Source organism: Poecilia formosa, unplaced genomic scaffold, assembly GCF_000485575.1.
Source record: "Poecilia formosa unplaced genomic scaffold, Poecilia_formosa-5.1.2 Scaffold151, whole genome shotgun sequence".
Taxonomy (NCBI): Eukaryota; Metazoa; Chordata; class Actinopteri; order Cyprinodontiformes; family Poeciliidae; genus Poecilia; species Poecilia formosa.
Window position 1 is genome coordinate 783,094 of NW_006800090.1, and position 19,837 is coordinate 802,930.

General features: G+C 40.2%; 1 long non-coding RNA gene across 1 annotated transcript; it reads right to left on the minus strand.

Annotated features, from left to right (window-relative positions):
- Positions 1-375: 375 nt before the first annotated feature.
- Positions 376-19,179, minus strand: LOC107837555 (uncharacterized). Its single transcript, XR_001663573.1, has 2 exons — positions 18,665-19,179; positions 376-666 (listed from the first exon to the last, which is right to left on the minus strand). It is a non-coding gene; the product is annotated as an uncharacterized LOC107837555 (long non-coding RNA).
- Positions 19,180-19,837: the final 658 nt, after the last annotated feature.

Here is a 19,837-nt window from a genome sequence, read left to right on the forward strand (position 1 = left end):
AAAATACATGAACTTACTGCCAAAAAATAAGCAGGGTGTTTTTAGAAGAAGTGGAAATTCAAATGGAAGCATAAGGAATTTTCAAAAAGTGAATTTTTCTATAGCAGATCCCCTTTAAAACTCTTTTTATTGGTCTGATGTAATTGAAATAAACTGATTCTCTGGTTCATCAAAATTCACATGAAGTAATTTTACCGTTTAGTAGATGCATCACTTTCTCATCATAAGTTATTGAGATGTCCCTGTATGAGTCGTTTTGATAAACGACTCATCTTCTTGATAGAAGAGTTTTCTTCTATCAAAAACTCTCTCTGATAAATGTTTTTTATTTAAACCTCCACATCATTATTTAATCACTGAGTCACTCTGGAAGCATTTAAGTTATTAGTATTTTATTAGTCGTATATCAGCTGCTTAATCGTACAGATAACAGCTGAATATCTTATCGTGTCCAGGCAGCTGCACATTGAGATTGTTACATTATTCACACTGTAATTAACTGTGCAATTAGCAAACAAAATATGGGTGCCAAAGGTCTCCTAGCTGGCTTTCTCCTAACTGCCCTGAACTTGGCATTAGGACACTGAGGAGCTCCCTGCAGCCCCCACGACCTCCCAGGCAGAGTTTTCTCCTTGACACAGCTCCGGCATGTTTTCACTGTGGATCCTGTGCTCATAAAAGACACTAATTAGAGGGCATCCTTCAGCTGAGTGCAGTTATCAGTCAGTCATTTCTCGTTTATGGCCCTTTTTATCCAGCTTCTATAAAACTCTGCTGAAGTGGTGTATATCTGGCTTAAGGAGCCTGAGGAGGAGATAAGACTCGTATCATGTCTCCGTATCAGCGGTGAGGTTAACTCTTCCTCCTCAGGGTTGCAACCCTTGGCCAGACACAGAGTCGAGGCTCTGACAGCCGCCCACGCGTTTCCAAAACTTTAGCTGTGTGTGCACTAACGCTGGAGTCGCTGTGTTGACAAAGCCGCTGCTTTTCTAGGAGGCATTGTATCCACGCATCTTAAGGCTTTTTTTTCTTTTTCTTTGAGCGATATGCAAGACGCTGACATGAACCGATCAGAGTGACTGATGCATGCGCATGCAAGCAATGCGGATTCAAATACCTCTCTGTTAAGTTCCAGTCAAACAGATACTGTACTTAAGGCATGAGAAAAGAGCTGCAGTCCAAATCCCATCCAGCCGAGCTGCGGTGAGTCAGAGCAGCTCGGGCAAACATTGTTGTCTGGCGTGACTCATTAGCGCTCTGGCACATGGGCAGCCAGAACACGTGGACGAGCGCGCATTGGGCAGGTCGAGGCAAAGAGCCGCAGCCATTAACACCTGGACTAATCCCCTCATCTGCCTCACACCATGCAGGCACCCTGCACAATTAACCAACAAAGTGCAAAAACGTGAGCCTCCATGTGAACCGTCAGGTTGTGGTTCCATATGATTTTTAAATTTAATTTTATTTATTTACTGTTCATTTGTGTTATTTTATTTTTTAAAATTTCGGTTTAACTGGAAATAATTAAAATTAATTGAATATTTTTTAAATATGACTGTAGTGCAAAGTGCCTTTGAGTACTTTGGGCTAAATAAAGTATTAATTTATTGTATTTCATCACATATTTATCAATTTAATTTAACTTAATTTATTTTAATTAAAAATATTTTATTTTTTGTTAATTTACTATATTTTTAAAATTTCATTTAACCAAATATATTTTTAATTAAATAATTTTTTGGTTTTAATCAGTATGTGGATGACATACTTATATGATAAATAAATAAAACGCTATACAAACATAGGCCACTTTTTATTTTAATTCATAGCATATTTATTAATTTGATTTATTTTAATTGCATGTATTTTATTTTTCTGTTAATTTAATTTACTTTATTTTTTTCAGTTTAATTTAATTAAAAATAATTTTATTTAATTAAATAATTTCTGGGGCTTTAATTTAACTATGCAGAACTGATTATGCATGAATGGGCAGATGACCGAACGTACAGCAAAGTGCTTCTGGATCCTTTGGACTGAATAAAGTGCTAAACAATCAGAGCACATTTAATCATTTATTTAGTTTTATCTTTGCAGGGTTGGAGCAGATTGTGTTCCTACCTACAGAGAGTAGCTCACATGGCCAAACACTGCGGTTAAGAGGCCTTTGTAAACAGCAGCCAGCCTGCAGTGACTCATTGCATCAGCATGCATACTTGTCTTTTGGCACTCAACGGTTCCCATCACATTTCTGAAGTCTGTGTCCGTGCCAATCATGCCCGTCCCACTTACAGTTCGAACATCAGGTTCAGAAAGAAGTATGTACTGCAATTAATTTCCAGTACAGAGAGCTTTGATGGCCTCTGGAAACAACCCATGTTCTCTCTGTGTGTTTTACTTGCAGTTTCAAGTTCTCAAAAGTAAACACACTCAGACACACACCTGTCTACCGGGCCGTTATGGCAGCTTTGCATATCCTGTCTCCGCATTTGAACAGGACTTAAAGCGTAATCTCTCCCAGAGGACACAGCTAATATGTTCTTCGTAATAAAACAAACCAGTCTGATGTTTTCTTTTTTACGCTGTGATGTTTAATCACAGACTGTTTTCCAGGAACTGTGATGTATAATTTATGCAAGCTGAAGCATTTGTTGGGTTACTGTCGGAGTTTTATTTGGTCAGCGACAACCCACAGAGTAAAAACTCGGAGAGTTTGTTCTCACAGTGACATTGGATGGGACTCGGTGCCCAACCAGTAATTGACTTTGGAACATTCAGTCCTCCTGGTCGAACCTCTTTGTTGTGCCTCATGAGCTCATAAAACTGTTAATTTAATTTAAGGAATGCAGATATTCCTGCTGATTCCTTCAGGGTTATAAAAAGAAAGTACGTGACAAATGAGGTCAATCGGGACGCCAGTGCGTATGTACAGAGTAACTCGTAACAGCGTTCAGTTCCTTCAGGTTTCCTGACGTCTTCCTACAACCAAGTCTGTGTTCAGGCTGTCCTGTCATCTTCCTTCACCAATAAAGGTGAAAGGTCTCGCAAAGACTTAACTAGACGAAACTCAATGGATGAAAAAAATGCAGAGAGCACAGAAGACAAGTCCCAGCAGAAGTGACTCAGAGATCTGATCAGAATACCGATGTTTTTTGGGTCGGAGAACCCGGCGCTGACCGAGAACTCTCTGGACGGACTACATTTCCAATCTGGCCTCAAAACTTGTTGGAGTCTCCCAGAAGGAGATTGGCCTCCTTTCTGGGCCTTTTCGCCACTAGATGCTGGACTGTGTAAACTGATTGGTGTTTGCAGGGTGGTTTTGTTATTTCTGGGTCTGAGAACCCAGAAAACATCTGAAATTTGAAACCAGTTCAAATGGCAAAAAAAATGGCAGCAGCTTCATGCTCAGAAGACCTGAGTAAAGTTGGCCCCACCGCTTTCTTCACATTGAACAAAACTGGTGTCAAACGGTGACACAGGAAAAAATTTAATTTGTGCTACTATCATTTTACAGATATTAATAAACATTAAGAGGTCATCAAAGATATTATGAAATGTTTCCGTAGGTCATCAAAGGTCAACCAGCCAGTCCACATTTACAAAATCAAATGAGAAATAGTACCAATCAACTACATGAAGCAAAATGTTTTGTTTCTGCTGTTTCAATATTTAAAAACAAAGTTTCCACAGGTCGCTGTAGATCAACCCTCTACGCCACTAATCCTAAATAATAAAATCAAACCAATTCATATAAATTAATCGTAATTATTTGTGCGGCTACAATACTTGTAGCACAGATGATTGACAAGAAATGTGCTTCATTTTGCAATTGTGAACTGGTTGTTTGACCTTTGATGGCCTCTGAAAACATTTATTAATATCGTTAAAATGATAGCGGCATGAATATTTGACACCAATTTTGCTTAATTTGAAGATGGCAGGGGGAATCTTTCTACCCTCAGGTGAAGCTAATCATGCTAATCCTGAAAGAAAATCTGCTAGCAGCTCCAAAAGACTTGAGACAGGGGTGAAGGTTCACCTCCAAGCAGGACTTTGACCCCAAACACACACCAAGAGCCACAAGATCAAATCTGCTTAAGTTTAAAGTTGCTGTCTACAAACTTTCACCCAGCAAGAATGGGGTTAAAAACGGCCAAAGACATCCGACTCTGTGCAAAGCTATTCTTCAAAAATGTTTAAAAACCAACGATTAGTTCTTTTAGACTCAACAATTATGCAGCCCTTTGTTGTTCTATCACATAAAACATAGAAGTTCATGGTTGTGAGGTGATAAAAACTTTAAAAAGTTTAAATGGTATACTTTTGCAAAACATCTTTAACAAGCCATTAAAATGAAGATTTATCTTCCCCTTAATTTGATAAACATGTGTGGTCAAAGTGTGAATCATAACTTAGCCTCCATCAGCACGAGGCCTCACGGCTGGCACACATTTCAATCCAGATCCCACAGTTTGTTACTCATTACTCAAGTCATAACGTTGTGTTGCCCCTTGTTGATTGCTTAATTGTCTCCAATGTCTGTTTGACAGCTGTGCATAGTGAGGGGGAGATGGAGCAAAAACTCATAGTTTACACTCCAAAAACCGCCTCTTGCAGATGTTTTTAGTGACGCAAGAACACAGCCCAGATTCAGACCGCAGGCAATTCAGATACAATATGGTTTATTGTCCCCACAGGGAACATTTCAGACTTACACTGTTGAGCACATGAATACCTTCCACGTTACATCAAAAAATAATGTCATAATAAATTGCACATACGTAATTCCCAGTGTCCATGCAGATTTTTGCATGGCCGTTACATGTAACAGAGACTGTACCGACCCAACTGTAAAACACAGTGATGCTATTACGTAGCTCCTTCAGACTAACAGATGTTTTGCTGCGGAGAGATGTTTAGGACGGAGTGTGTACAGTGTTTTCCTCTAGCAAGTAACCAGATCCCACTTCTATATGCCTGTGTTGTTGTGGAAATGGACAAACAGTCCTGATGAGGAAGTTTTCCAGCTGTTTTCTGTCATTTCGTGCATCGCACGTTGCCAGTTCCAGCACGCATTGTTCTCAGACTTGCTGTCGATCTGGATTTGAATTCGTCATAACATGTAACTATCTGACTTGACTTGGCAGTGTGCACAACAAACCATTTCTGGATGCTCTTAGGGACAAAAACATTCCCCATTTCTCGGCTTACTTGCATGTCGAGTGTTTATTGAGGAGGTCCATCCATTATCTTCCATTTATCTGAGATTATCCCTTTCTACAGCAACACTCTTGAGCTCATACTGGGGGATTTCCCAGCCCAAAAGGGAATAAGTCAGTTCAAGTGCATAATAAGAAAGTACTGCTTCTCATTCAACATCTGCTAATGTCTTTTCTTTGAATATAAATACACATATTTTTTTCTTTTCAGCTAAATGTCACAGCTCATCAGTTTTCATGTTGAATTAGATGTTGAAATATCAAAAGACATTACAGGGTCTAATTTTCTAATCTGCAGCAATACGGTGTTGCTAACAGACTGAAATGTGTCCATTTGATGGGAAAATATGTAGAGGATTGAAACTTGACATCGACTTCAGACAGGATTTGAACTTGCTGATCAAAAGGCTGAAATTTGATTTGATTTGTCTAATAAAGGCTTGAAACCTGAAAGCACCAGTGGAGCCTTGGGGACTTGGGACACGACTTGGACATGTTCCTCAAACGCGCAAGATTTGTCTTGACTTTGACTTGTAAAAACTGACTTGAGGAATTGGGTGGAAAGACTTTACATTTGATTTGGACTTGCATCCCAAAGACAGGATTTGCTGTCACCATCCTTTTCAAGGACTTGGGACTTGTATTGGAACTTATTTCTAAAAGACTTGAGCTGGACTCACCACTCAAGTGTTTGAGACTTGACTTTGTTGGTCGTTCAAAGACTTGAAACTTAATTTGCCTCTTCAGCACCTGAAACATGACTTTGATCGATCCGTCAAAGACTCGAGACTTGACTTGGACTTGTAAAAAATGATTTGAGACTTGACCATGAGTTGGGAGGAAAGACTTGAGACTTGATTTGGACTTGCCTCCCAAAGACCCGAGATTTACATTCGACTTCCTGGTCAAAGACTTGGGACTTGGAGAGAAACTTAAGTTGGACTTGGACTGTCCATCAAAAAATTTTAACATTAGTCCATCGTGGACTTTAAACAGGACTTGGACCTAAAGACTCAATAATTGTCTTGGCTTTACTGCTGCACTTGAGATTTGACTTGGACTTGGGAAAAATGACCTGAGTCTTGACAGGGAATTGGAGGGAAAAGAATTGAGACTTTGCTTGGGCTTGCTGCTCAAAGTTTTAAGACTTGACTTTGTTGGACGTTCAAAGACTTGAAACTTAATTTGATGGCACTTGAAACATGACTGGGACCGACCCATCAAAGACTCGAAATGTGACTAGGATATTATGCTCCAAGACTTGGTACTTGGCATGTTTATGGGGGGAAAGAATTGAAAAACTTAAATAATAGGAATTGATTCCCAAAGACACAAGATCTGGGTTGGACTTGGATTGGAGTTGGTGAGCTATAACTTGTCTTGAAAAGAAGCTAGTTTTATTTTATTGTTACAGTTTGGATTTTATATTTAAAATATAAAAATATTTAATTTATCTTGACAGTAAAAAACATAGCTAGGTTTCAAGTCAGCTTTCCCTAAAATCTGTGGTTAGAAACTGGCTGCAAAATCTCTGGTTGGTGCATCTCTATTAACAACTTTAGCAGAAAAGTACTGAAAAGCAGCAAGAAAAGGTTTTGAAAACACATGTTGCATTTTTGTTTTCCATAAAATTTGTAGCTTTTTCTTTCTCTCTTAATTTAACAAAGTCACATTTTAACTCCTGGTATGTGGAAAGTTGGGGAAATTTTGTGTAACGTTTAAAAAGCAAATGGAGGAAACAAGTTTGACAAGTACCTGATATCAAGTTGCAGTGAGAGTACACAGACCCAGCAGCTTTGGGAAGAGTAGAGCCAAGGTGCTCCCACCACAGCTGCTTCGTGTCGAAGTCACTGTGGACATAAAATATCTGGACTGTAGAGCCAAGAAACTCTTGCAGTTTACTTAAGAAATTTATGAGACTGATAAAGAGAAAGCCTGTTTGCCTGCAGATGTTTTTTTTTTTACAGAGTATGGAACTGGAACAAACATCTGCAAGTTACATTTGCAGTGTGAATAGCTTTTTACAAGTGGTATTTTCCTCTTCCAGTATGTTTTCCATCTGTTGGTAAACTCGCTACAAAAAAGAAAGGCAATCCTGTTTCAACTTCAAAGTCTCTACTGCGAAGGAAATTTAAAGATGAAGACAATGTTCTCAGGGTCATCTTGCAGCCACAACACTGGGCACCACAACGCTGGTCTACAGGAGAATAAAAAGAGATGCTTTTCTCTTTCTTTTATTCTTCAGGGTTGAGTAAATCTGAGCGCCAGTCCTGAGTGGGATCAAAGTGCTCATTAAAGAAGCCCACAACCCTGAGAAATGGCAGACCAAATAGCAGGCCATCGTGACGGGCAAGAACTAAATCTGGAACAAGGGCTCGCATTCATTTCCAGGGAATGGAATGGGTGTCTGAGGCAACTGCCATTGAACAACGACACATTTTTAAGCAGTTCAGCTTTGTTGCTGAAGAAACATTTCTATAAATAGATAAATAGACTTTACAAAATTTACATTTAACACATTTACATATTTCCATCTGAGTCTCAGCTGCTTCTAAAATCAGTCCAAGCGCCAAAAAACTACAAACCCAGCCGCTTTTTGGCAATAAGTTAATGTTTTTTTGGTGACTGGAAAATGATACATTTCAAAAAAGACAAATTGTAACGTCACCTAGCAACCCCAGCAAAGACCCAGCCAGTTACCTAGCAACCCAGGCTGAGTTCCGGGACATAGGGTCAGCTGGTTTTACCACTGCATGCGCCGTGCTGTCGACTTACTCTGTTCCCCTACTTCTGTTTTCCAAAGACGTACGGATGTGTAATTGCGCATCTGTTGGCAGCCATTTTCACAGGCGAGTGTAAACGTTGAGTTGGGGCCTGGACAGAAGCTTATTTGGATTTAAAATGACAAGAGGCCCTAAAACAGCTCAAAATAGACAGGACTGATCAGACTAAAATCTCAAGAATGATTTTGTGCAAAGCATGAAATGAACACGTTTTGTATAGACCATTGACCCCTAGGTGACCTTTAAGTGTACCTAAGCAAAGACGGTGTTCACTATGCACATTAATCCATTTTAAGACATATTTAGTGCTTGAACTGTTAAAGTAGGCAGTTAAGTGTTTTTAGAGGTTTTTTTTCAGATATTTATGAACAGTTGCTATGTTCACCAATTACAAAACCCCTCAGATGAAATATAAAGGAAGTTGGTTGCACTGTGTTATATTTAGGAGCTATTATAGCAAAGTGGACTCCATATCTTTACACTCCACTATTTTAAGACTTCTACTTAAAAAAAAAAAAAAGGAAAGAAAAGTCAAAACCATGTATGCTCCTCCTTCCTTTTCATGGTCCACTTCTACTTCCTGTTGGTCTAAAATCCACCCAGATTGAAGTTTATTACAAAAAGTGAAACGACAAAAGGAAAGAAAAAAAAAAGAAAAACCCGCGTGAACACTTTTGCAGTAAATTGAGCGTTACATCTAACCTTCATTCCCCAGAGGTGTTATAGTTTTTGCTCATGTAACGGTTTCCGCCGTCTCGGTCAGAAACGGTAACTGCTGAAAGTCGCTGCACTTCAAGCGTGATTCACAGTTAGGCACTGATTAATGAGCTCCCATTTTTTCTTTATCGTCTGTTAGAGGCTGCGATCAGAATGAAAGCTGACTGTTGCCTAACAGACAAAAAAACCCACCTTTGATGTGGCCTCAGCGTGAAAGCAGAAAAAAAAAAGAATCAGCAGAGCGCAATTACATGTCACCGCTCACAGCCGTCTTAAAGGCTCAGTCAGAGAAAACGCTAACATTTGGACAATAGGTTTTTCAGTGGCGGGCGTAAATCAAAATGACCTTGTTTAAACAGAGGGAGGGAAACAATGTGAAATCATCCGTTGATTCAAATTTCTATTTGAGTCTTTGTGATTATGGCTCTCTCCCGCTATTGCTCTGTAATTACAGGCCTGCTCTGCCTCAGCAGTGGGGTTCACATTACAAGTGTGGTTATTGACATCTGTGTGAGAGCGAGTGAGAATGTGAGAGTACCTGACAGGCGGCGGACGGTGCAGTTTGAGCGTGCCTGTGGTTGACCTGTCACCTGTCCACCAAGACGGCCTAATTATAACAGATAACGACTCTGTGGGAGGGTGTGCTGACGGCAGCACATATTTTTAAGGGATTGCAGAAAAATCAATGACTTTATGCAAATGGAGATAACTTTCTATCAGTTGGCATCAACTGATCAATCTGCTTTGATTGTTTATTAATTACAACGAGCATATTAATTACAACGTCATTAAATCATTATCTGATTTAATGACAACAGGATTGATTTAACTTCAAATTGGATGCTGCATAATTGGAAATGAATTGGACTGAATTGTCTACGAAAGTGATTTTGAACAGTTGCGGTTCTTGAATATGTGGACGAGTCAGTGGTTTTGCCACAATCAACCAGTTAAAATGTAAAATTTGTAATTGAGTTAGATGCAGAGTCTGAAATTCTTTAGTCATAACTAATCTCATTTTAATCAGAGACCACGTACTGCCTAAATAAGCAACATTTCAATTCTAAACCCCATTTTGATGCTAAATTAGTGAATAAACAGACATATGAGATCAAGAACAAAGATTTCTTCAGCTGAACAGAAACAAAACTGAAATTATTATGTTGAATGTAAAGAGGAATGACTGAGAGTCGACGCAGAGCTTCAGCTATTACAACTAAAAACCAGCAACCAGGCCCAAAATCTGGATGTAGTGATGGACCTGACATCATTGAGTTCCTTTAAATCCAAACTAAAAACCCACCAGAGTTGCTTTTGAACCATAATCAATGAAACACCATAATCAATGGAATGATGGCACTTGGCAAAATGTAATGTTTTTGTTGGTGTTTTTGTGATTTAAAGCTCTTTGAACTCTTATTGCTGAAATATACCATACAAATACAATTTTATAATTCAGGAGCTTGGTTTTAGTGTAAAGTTTAATGATTAAGAAAATTGGTTTGGAAAACTTGCCTCATTTTGTTGTATTGTAATTATGGTATTAATTATTTTCATTTTGCCAAAATTTCCACATAACTTCATACTTTCTGATGTTGTGATCACTTATTGAGTACTTTGAGTTGCCATTTTACCAAATACTTTTTTAATCTTACTTGAGTAATTTCTTGGATAGTTGCTTTTACTAGTGCTGAATTTTTGGGCACTCTGCCCACCACTGATCGTAACATCTGTAATTTTGTCAAAACTACAATAGTAGCACAGATGAAAGCATCACATAAGTGGCAAACTGAGGTTATATCAATGAAATGTTTGTTTTCAATCAGCTTGAACCAGGTACTGTAGAAAACAACCAGCTTCACAGCTGAGGTTTTGCCTAAATTGAAACCATTTCCTTCATCCCTGAGGTTAGTTTATTTTTATTTTTTTGGCACAAGTGAAGCCAAGAGCTATAAAGGATTAGGTTAATCCTGTCTTCAAGCTGAAACAGATGACTGTTTTGGGTTATTACAGATTCCCACTCACTCTATCCATCCATCTGTCCATCCATGTTTGAACTGAGAAACTTTGCGTCCTCTGCGAAATCATCCGTCGCAAAGAGGACATGGCTGAGCTGCAGCTCCTTTAAGCTCAGGAGACGTCACCGGCAGTCGCACTTCTGAACTGTAGATAGATATTCCCAGATGAGGCTTGGACAGGCCGAACCCCCAGATGATGAATTAGGCTATTCACCTCTCCTGAATCCACACAGGCCTCTGTGTCACATGAAAACACAGTGTTGCCTCTTGTGCCCTCGGCTCAAGTATGTAAAAACAGAGGAAATAGCTGAAAGAAAAGGTGTCATTTTTCTTCATCTGAAAGCGTGGAAGTGTGTCTGCGCCTCCGAGAGAGAGGTGGGGAAAGTAAGAGTGTCTACATGCGTGAGAAGCACACGGCGGGGAAAGTGGGAGCGCGAAGGGAGAAAGAAACTGGCCTCTAATTCGCTGATCTCAGCTGATTACATTTTCCCGTCCAGACGGTAGACATTCCTTCAACCTGCGGCCATAACCATCGGGCCCCTCAGTTTCAACTCGGCAGCAGAATACCAGCAGAGCTGAACAAGCCCGGGTCTACACAGCCGCTGGAGCAGGTGGGCGTCAGCGATGACACTAGTTACCGGAGCCCCCGTCAGAGACAGACAGTAAAGCTCAACAGATGTGAGAGGATTTCATCGTTAAGCACATCAGATTTTCTCATAAACATCAAAAAGGCCAAGGAGTGGTGGTGGTGGGGGGGGACAGCAGAAAGCTCCCTTGTGGTCTCTGTTTGTTTAGATGTCCGTGAAAACACAACATTTGTGCCTCAAAGAGTTAAACATCAGATCTGTTTGCTTCTGTAATTGCAGTCTTGGAATGTGATCCGACTGAGGTGATGAGAGTGCGGCCGTCGGTCCCTCCAGGCTGGGACGGGACCGGCTCCTCAAACACTCTGGGACTTTCTGGAAATGTACCAGTCTGCCAGGAAAAGTGAAAGGACCAACATGAAAAGCATTGTGGTGTCACTTGATCCAAATTAAAGGTAGAGGGATTACACAAAAAAACACAAAAAAGGTTCTGAGCCTCGAAGAAACTGGATTGTTTTGGAGCTGGAGCTGCCATGGCCTACATCCAGATGTAGACAACACAAAAGTCAAGTAAGAGCAGCATTACTTCAACACATTTTTACTCCAGTAAAAGAGTATTTTGTAAAAAGGCAATTCAAGTACTGAGTAATCGTGAAATCAATCATCTAATATTTAAGAAAACATCATCAGATGGACCAAAATATAAAGTTATGTGGAAATGTTGGTATTTTCAAGACCAAAACTGAAATAGTACAAATCAGGCAAAAGATTCTGATGGATTTTTGGTTAAAACCAGTTTGTTCTTCATTCTTCGTTCAGCGACTGTGAAGTTTCTCACAGTGGGTAGAGTATGCAGGAACGTTAGTCAGGTCAGAGTATCTACAGTATGTAATAACATTACTCAAGTAAAAGTAAAAATGACATTGTAGTAAAACTCTACCCAACTCCGCCTATTCCAATACCTAAAAGACGTTAACTAAAAAATATCCAACTGGGATGAAACAACTCCACTTGTGTTCAAAAAATTAAGAATTTGGAGTGGCCTAGTCAAAGACTGGATTTGAAATGTTGAGGCATCATCTTAAATAGGCTGTTCATGTTTGAAACCCCATGATGTGGCTGAACTGAAACAATTCTGCAAAAAAAAAAAAGGATTAAATTTCTTTCACAGAGGAGAAAGACTCATCACCCCTTAATGTTTTATTGCCCTGGACAAGGACAGATGGGTGCAAGGAAAGAAAGGGTAACAGAGAAAAGGAAACAAGGACAGAAGGGAAGAATATAAACAATGAAGGACAAAGGACAAAAGGGAAAGAACGAAGGATGTAAGAAAGAAAAGAAGGAAAGAGTTGAAGATAAAAGGAAAGTAAAAAAAGGAAGAAATGACTCAAGGAAGTTTGCAGCGAAGGAAAGAGGAAACTAAGTAGAACTCCTGAAACTTGAATAATGACCCAGAACATTTAAAAGTAGCTAAAAAGCAAAAGCAAAGTACTCTTCTTCCGACTGATACATTTGTGCAGTATTTTGTTTTAAAATGTTTTGAACCTGTTTGCAAATTAAGGATTTAGCTGAAGCATGTAGATGAACTCAAACTCAACAACAGCACTTTATTTGCAGACCATCTGCTCCTTTATGTTGGATTTACACAATAAGCCTGAAAGCTGAACTCAAATTAAACATTTCAGATTCAAAGTTCTGTACTTTTATGCAAACTCTATCTCATCTTTTTTTACATCACTTCTTTTTTCAGCTTAATTAAACAAGAAATATGTCACATTAAATAGTTTAAAAGATTTATTTACATCATAAAACTGTAGACTTTTGAGGTCCATTGTGCAATATTTTATGTTTTTTCCTCTATTGCATAAACATATTCAAATTAAAGGTTAGATTTTTCTAAATATGGTTAGTGTGATTATTTCAAAGATTGCTTTAGAGGTTATTTTTGCAACCTTTAGCAAATGCAGTCTGGGTGGGAAAAAAAGGTGTTGGGGCAGCTGCAAGTTTAAAAGGAAACTTCAACAATGGTTGTGGTTGTTTAAAGTGTAATTTCGCTTTGACAAGAAATTTGTAGCTGTGAGATGATTGTGAAGAAGGGAAAGAGAACGCAGATAAAGACGACATCAAGTCACTCCATGTACCTCATAATTGTACTTTTACACAATCCACTAAATGTCCTCCACCGCTGCTGTGCAGCTGCAAACACACACTCAGTCAAAACACACACCTAACCTCAACAACAGCGTCACATTTTCCGCCATGAGGGCCACAAAGGTCGGAGAAACACTGTTAGCCCTTCGGCCCCCTTCCCCCCATCGTTCTCTGCTGCTTGGCAGGCCGTACATTTACTATCAACAGGAAACATCTTTCACAGCAAAGGAAGTGTTACTCTCTAATTGGCCTGATGTGATTCAGTGACCTGGCCGCTCTCAGCCAATGGGACGGCCGTTATTTTAAGAGGCGGTATAAAAAGGGAAGAGAGCCCTTCCAGAAAGCTTAGACGGCACAAAGTTCTCACACGGCGTGCACCCGGCTCAACTTCTGCAAACTTAAGACCGTACATAGATGTATTACTAAGCACATCTGGTTTCATTGTTGTTTCATGGATCCCATAACACATCATGAAACCACAGTCTAAGCAAAAGGAGATGGGGGGGAAACCCAGAGTGCAGAAAAAAGAAAAAAAAACTGCCCTGGTTATGATCCTTCTGAGTTTGTGCGTTTCGAGCAAATTTTTCTGAGGTGTGTATCCATAAACGTCGAACATATAGAAATATAAATCATGCAGGCGTCTGAAACGGAAAGGAAATTCCCTCTGAGAAAGATTTATGGCGAGTTTTTTCTCACAAACAGAGCGGTTACTGTACCTCCTCAGCTCCCACTTATGTCATTTTTACTCCGCGCATTCCTAAAGGTGATTGTTCTTCCTCGCTTCTCCGTCTTTTGTGTGTCTGCATGTGTGCGACTGCATGAGGCATGAGAGCAGAGCCAAAAATATCATAACACAGGGGGTGACATTAGGGAGCGCGGCCCGGCGACGGGGGCGCTGTGACGGAGTTCCCTGATTAGCACGTTACCTCGCGGAGACAAAGGGCCTCTGAATCACAGGAAACGAGAACAATCAAAGAGACGGAGCACATTCCAAGAAAAGCAGCGGGCCGCAGAAACACAACATGATCCGGGAACGCTGCTCCGTCTCAACATCTGATTCCTCCTCTCTCAAAAAGCCAGGAGAGGTATTAGGAGAAAGACGCTCCAAGGACGGAGAAAATGGCTGAAATCTCAAATTGTTCCGGATATTTCTCCGCTGATTCTTGGAAAATCAAAGGGGCGGACGTGTCAGCGCTGTATTTGGATAACAATCGACCGTAATTATAACTTCCATACAGTTCCCCTGACAGGTATTTTTTTACACTCAAAAGTGTGGGGTCCCCTTCCCCTCAAAATACACCAGCAGGCCCACACAGGTTCTCCCTGATCCATTTGCTCTCGGTCTGGACTCAGGGAAATAAATAACTCTTTACCCTCTCTCCAAAATGGCAGCTCTGTTTCCGCAGCGCTGGTTTGCTGGATTAGAACAATTCCCCACCAGCCCATAATTTGTGGGATTTTCATAACAAGACACACCCTGCCATACATTTCCATTATAACCCAGCAGTGTCCCCCCGTGATGAGGATATTTCAGGACGAAAACGGTTCCTGAAGCTCTCGGTGGTCGACCCTGGTTATCTTTGGTGATCAGTTAGGTGCTGAACGCTCCTCAATTGTTCAGTAGCAGATAACAGCAGGGTTCGGATGTAAAAAAAAACCTCAGTGTGGCTGCACAAATTCTAGGTCAAGGGGAGATGAAGGGAGCCTATTTTGAGCATAATGTGCTGTTTATCTCTGTGTGTAAAACCAGTGGAGAACCTCTTCCCCCACAAGTCAGGCCCATTTCTCCAGCTTGTGGCCTGTGTGGCTACCTATGTGATGCAGATGCTAGATTATCTGTTTGCTCTGTTCTTGGCTTGGCCTTCTGTCAGATATTTGAGAAACTGGGTGAAACCGAGATAGATTTACACACAGGGTCTTGATGGAGCGTTTCAATCTCTACTGGGTATTTCCTCTAGATTAGAAACATACGGCAAAGTGATTTTTTTTTTCTTTCACATTTTGTCTGAGTACAACCACAAACTTAGGCCAACACAAAGTAGAGCATAGAATGGCATGAAAGGAAGTGATGCATAGCTTAAATTATTCTTCCTTCATCAGGTTAGGATAGGGCTAAGGGCTAAACAAAATATGATTGTTACATTAATTGTTCAATACTGATCATAGATAATGAGACCTTAGCTGTTTTACTGCATCTTGTTGCTTTAAATCCAAATAAGCTGCTAATGGCTACATCCCCTAACTCAACGTTTACACTCGCATGTGAAAATGGCTGCAAAAAGATGCACAATTATACCACCATACAGCTTTGAAAAGCAGATGTAGAGCCTCCTGCACAACCAACAAGAATGCAGCAAGTAGTTTCTGAATGGTAAGTCAACAACAAAACACTTTTCTTTCTGGCAGCCATTGTACAGCAGTAAAACCAGCTGACCAAATGTGCTGGGGCTCAACTTGGGTTGCCAGTCGAATGCGACTTAATTGGCAAGTTTTTGAAATGGCTCGCTTTCCGTACACCAAAAAACATTAACTTACCGGTAATACCAAAAACCAACTGGGCTGTTTTTAGTAGCTGTAGAAACAAAAAATAAATAAATAAAAATGTGAATTTTGTATAATAGGTCCCCTTAAAACCTAAAACAATTGTGTATTTATATTCATTTTCCCTGATATGCCTCAATAAAAAGCAGTGCAACTGGTTATCTTCAGTGTTAAAAGTGCAAACCAAATATGTGGACAAACTGAGGAGAAATGGCAACAAGACATCAACAATATGTCCTGTAGCTCCTCTAATCGGATGAAGCTACAGTTAAACTGTTTACATGGAAAATGTTATGTGTGGCATAAAACCAACACTACCTGAACATGCTGCCCCTATCAAAGAGGGTGGTGGCAGCATCATGCTTTTTGTTCAGCATAGAAAGTGAAAGCGGTCAAAGTATGAGAGAGTTCTGGAAAAAAAAAACCTGACAACAAATCTGACTTGTTAAGATTGGTCCAGTCAAAGTCCAGGTCAAAATCCAGTTCAAAATTGGGGGCCAGACTGGAAAATACATGATCACACACACTCTCAATGAAGTCTTAAACTGTTTTGCAAACATTTCAGTCTCAAGATGTACAAAACAGCTCAATTTGAATACAAATGTCACACTTTATAGATTTTTATTGTAAAAAAAAATAAAAAGATACAAATTGTGTCTCCTTTTCCTTCCACTTCTCAATTATTGTGTTGGTCCATCGCATAAAATCTCAATAAAACCCACTGGAGCTTGTGTTTGTAACGTGACAACGAGTAAAAATGTATTTTAGGCGCCACATTTTGTAAATCATTCATCAAATCTTCAGGTGTAGCAGCTGTAAATCTAATGTGCCTGTCAGGCAATCTCAGTAAAGGCATGAATCAGCCTAAGAATGTGTAAAAACAGATTTATGCTCAGCACTCCTCTTGGCTCTCTTGGAGACGCACGTTATGTACACAACTGGATACATGTGTTCCTGTTAATCTCTGATTTGAAAGACAACATTGGACATGGGCCGCAGCATAGGCAGGAATGCGGTATCTCTGCTGCGAGCCTGTGTGAGGTCCATCAGAGACCAAAAAGAGACAGATTCAGAGACCAAGTAGCAAAGTTAAACAAAGGTCTCACATGGTACTGTTTAAGCAGAGCAGGAAGGTTTCAGAACGACCTCAGAATGGTGAAAATGCATCAGTTTCTACGTAATATTGATCATTTTTTTAAACCCGCTTCTGCTCCTGTACAGCAGGAGCTCCACTTCTATACGCACATACTTGTGTACATGAATGTTTTTCACCTCTCTTGCAAAACATTTACCTACTACCTTTGTTGTTTGCAGCTCAGAAAGGTGCATCGCCGCACCGAGCAGAGAGGAACTGTGATTGTTCATTGCAAACATGCAAGCCACCTCAGCTTGCGTTAACCCACAACACACAAACGCTGCAGCTTACACACGCGAAACACACTTCAGGAAACTATGGCCAAACTGTGAGAAGATTCACTGTTCGAAAAACAGGAAGTGGTTACCAGCTGCATTAAACCAGAGTACACCTCAGTAATACTCATTCTGACACCCTCTTGGCAACCTGCGATATATGGCTGTTTTAAAACGCTAGAGCAGAACCAAGAAAAAAAAATCCTACACTACCTGCTTAGTTTTTATTTTTTACTTTTATTTTTATTTTATTTTTTTTTTGCATTATTTACATGAAGAATAAATGCTTACTCAGGAGGGCGCATTCTTTTGAGATAACTGTTATGCTGGAATGCAGTTCCCCAGATCGTTAAACTCGAAGGCCTACACATTTCTGCATGGCCTTTGTCGGAAAGCATCTCTATATCTTTAACAAAAGAATGTCTGAATTGCTCAAAAAGCCGACCAGGTAGATTAGTAGAGGATTTTCTCCCTGCAAGATTGCTCCGCCTGGGGTGAAACGCGCCAGCTGCATCTCAGAATGTCACACACGCATTTTTGGATCAAGTGTGTTTATCTTCTCAGGTTGAAGTACACAACCAGCGGAGAAGTGTCCAGGCACGCTGACAGCTTAGGGCTCTTAATGGCAAGAGGAACAAGAGGGGAAATTAATCGAGTCGGCAGTCGTTACCTGAGCGGCTCGTCAAAGGCCGAAGCGGGCGGGCGGCCCGACTTGTGACCAGAACGGGTTCTGACAGTTCAACTGAACTGCAAACAAGATGGGCCCGATAAGCGCTCCAGGCAGAGCTCAGGTGAGTTTTAGGTGGTCAGTCAAGGTTGAGAGGGTGGGTACCTCAGGCTTTTAAGAGGTCATGAACTCAGCCACTTTGACCTTTGAACCTTAAAGAAGCCTCAGAGAAGTAAGTGGTCTCTAACTCAGGTTTCCCCCCACTTTGTCCCAGCACATGTTGTTGCTAAGTGGCGGCTGTGTGTTTGTGTTTTACTCACTATTCACTCTGACAGAATAGGATGATCATATATTTTGAGAAATGTTGGCTGATGAATAAGGGACTTTGTCATAAAGTAAGAAGCGTTTATGTCAACGGTCCCTCCTTGCGGTAATTTCCTCCACCGATCAGAACAGATGTGACGTACTGAATGAAACATGGGATGATGGTAGAAATAGTAATGTCATAATGAATGGATAAGATCAGCAATAAGGCCCTGCAGAGGACAGTAAAGGGATCTTTAAGTTTCCCTACCCTCTTTCTTTCCAGGATGAGCCGCAGGAACAGAGCTAAACCTTGTCAGAGACTCTTCACTTCCTCTCCAGGAACATTTTGAATGGCTGCCATCAGGAAAACAGTAGAGGCAGACCCACTGGACTGCTGCACAGCTTCCTGCCTCCAGCTGTTAACATACTGTTGAGATTACACTCTTTAAATTTGACTATTGTGTCTGCTATGTCTTCAATCCATTGTTGTCACGGCGTAACAGTGAAGATATGGAGACGTTTCATTCTTGTTCTGTAACGTCTGTTGATCAAGTATTTCATTTATTTGATTCTCCTTTGGGATTGATAAAGATTATTTGAGTTTGAATTTAGCCGCAGTTAGTTTTCAACTGCCGTTTTCTAACCTGCCTATCATCCCCTGGGTTACCGTTACTATAGCAACTCTGAACATTCCAAATGCATAACAGTCACAAGAAACATGACTACTTCACTGGGATTTTATGTGATAAAACAATACAAATTAGCACACAGTTGCTAATCAGAAGGAGGCAAACCAATGTATTTCAATTTAGTAGGCAAATATCTGATAGTGGATTAGACATAAACTGCATTATTTCAACATTTAGATCTTTTGCTCCGCTTTGGTGTGTAACTAAGAACCTTCTATTTGCTGTGTTCACTACATGGCTAGTAAGATTTACAATTTCTTTCTTTCACCATTTACTGTTCTTTTCTGCTTTTCACCAAGAACCACTGACAGAAACGATACAAAAAAACCTCTGAAGAAGATATGACCTCAACTTCCTTATTCACAAAATGTAAACACAAATGGAATAGCAAGAGATTTTAGCGATTGTAGGATTTCTATTTTGTCTTAGGTAAAAGATCACTATCCATTTTCCTGCTACCATTAGACTCACTTGTTTGATTAGATTGTAGGGTTAGAGTCCTCTTCCTGGTTTTGGAGCTGTGTCTGGAGCATTTGGCATTCACATACGCATTCAAATTGTACCTGAGTTCCCTTCAACCAAACCCAGATGTATTTTCTTAGGCAAGCCAGAGTTCATTTTTTGGTCTGAAGCAGAGTTTGATTACCCGTTCACACCTCCCTAAATAAACCAAACCTTCTTGGCAAACAAATACGCTAATATGCTAAAATTCTTAAAACTTTGTGTCGTTTTTGTCTCATTTCACAATTACA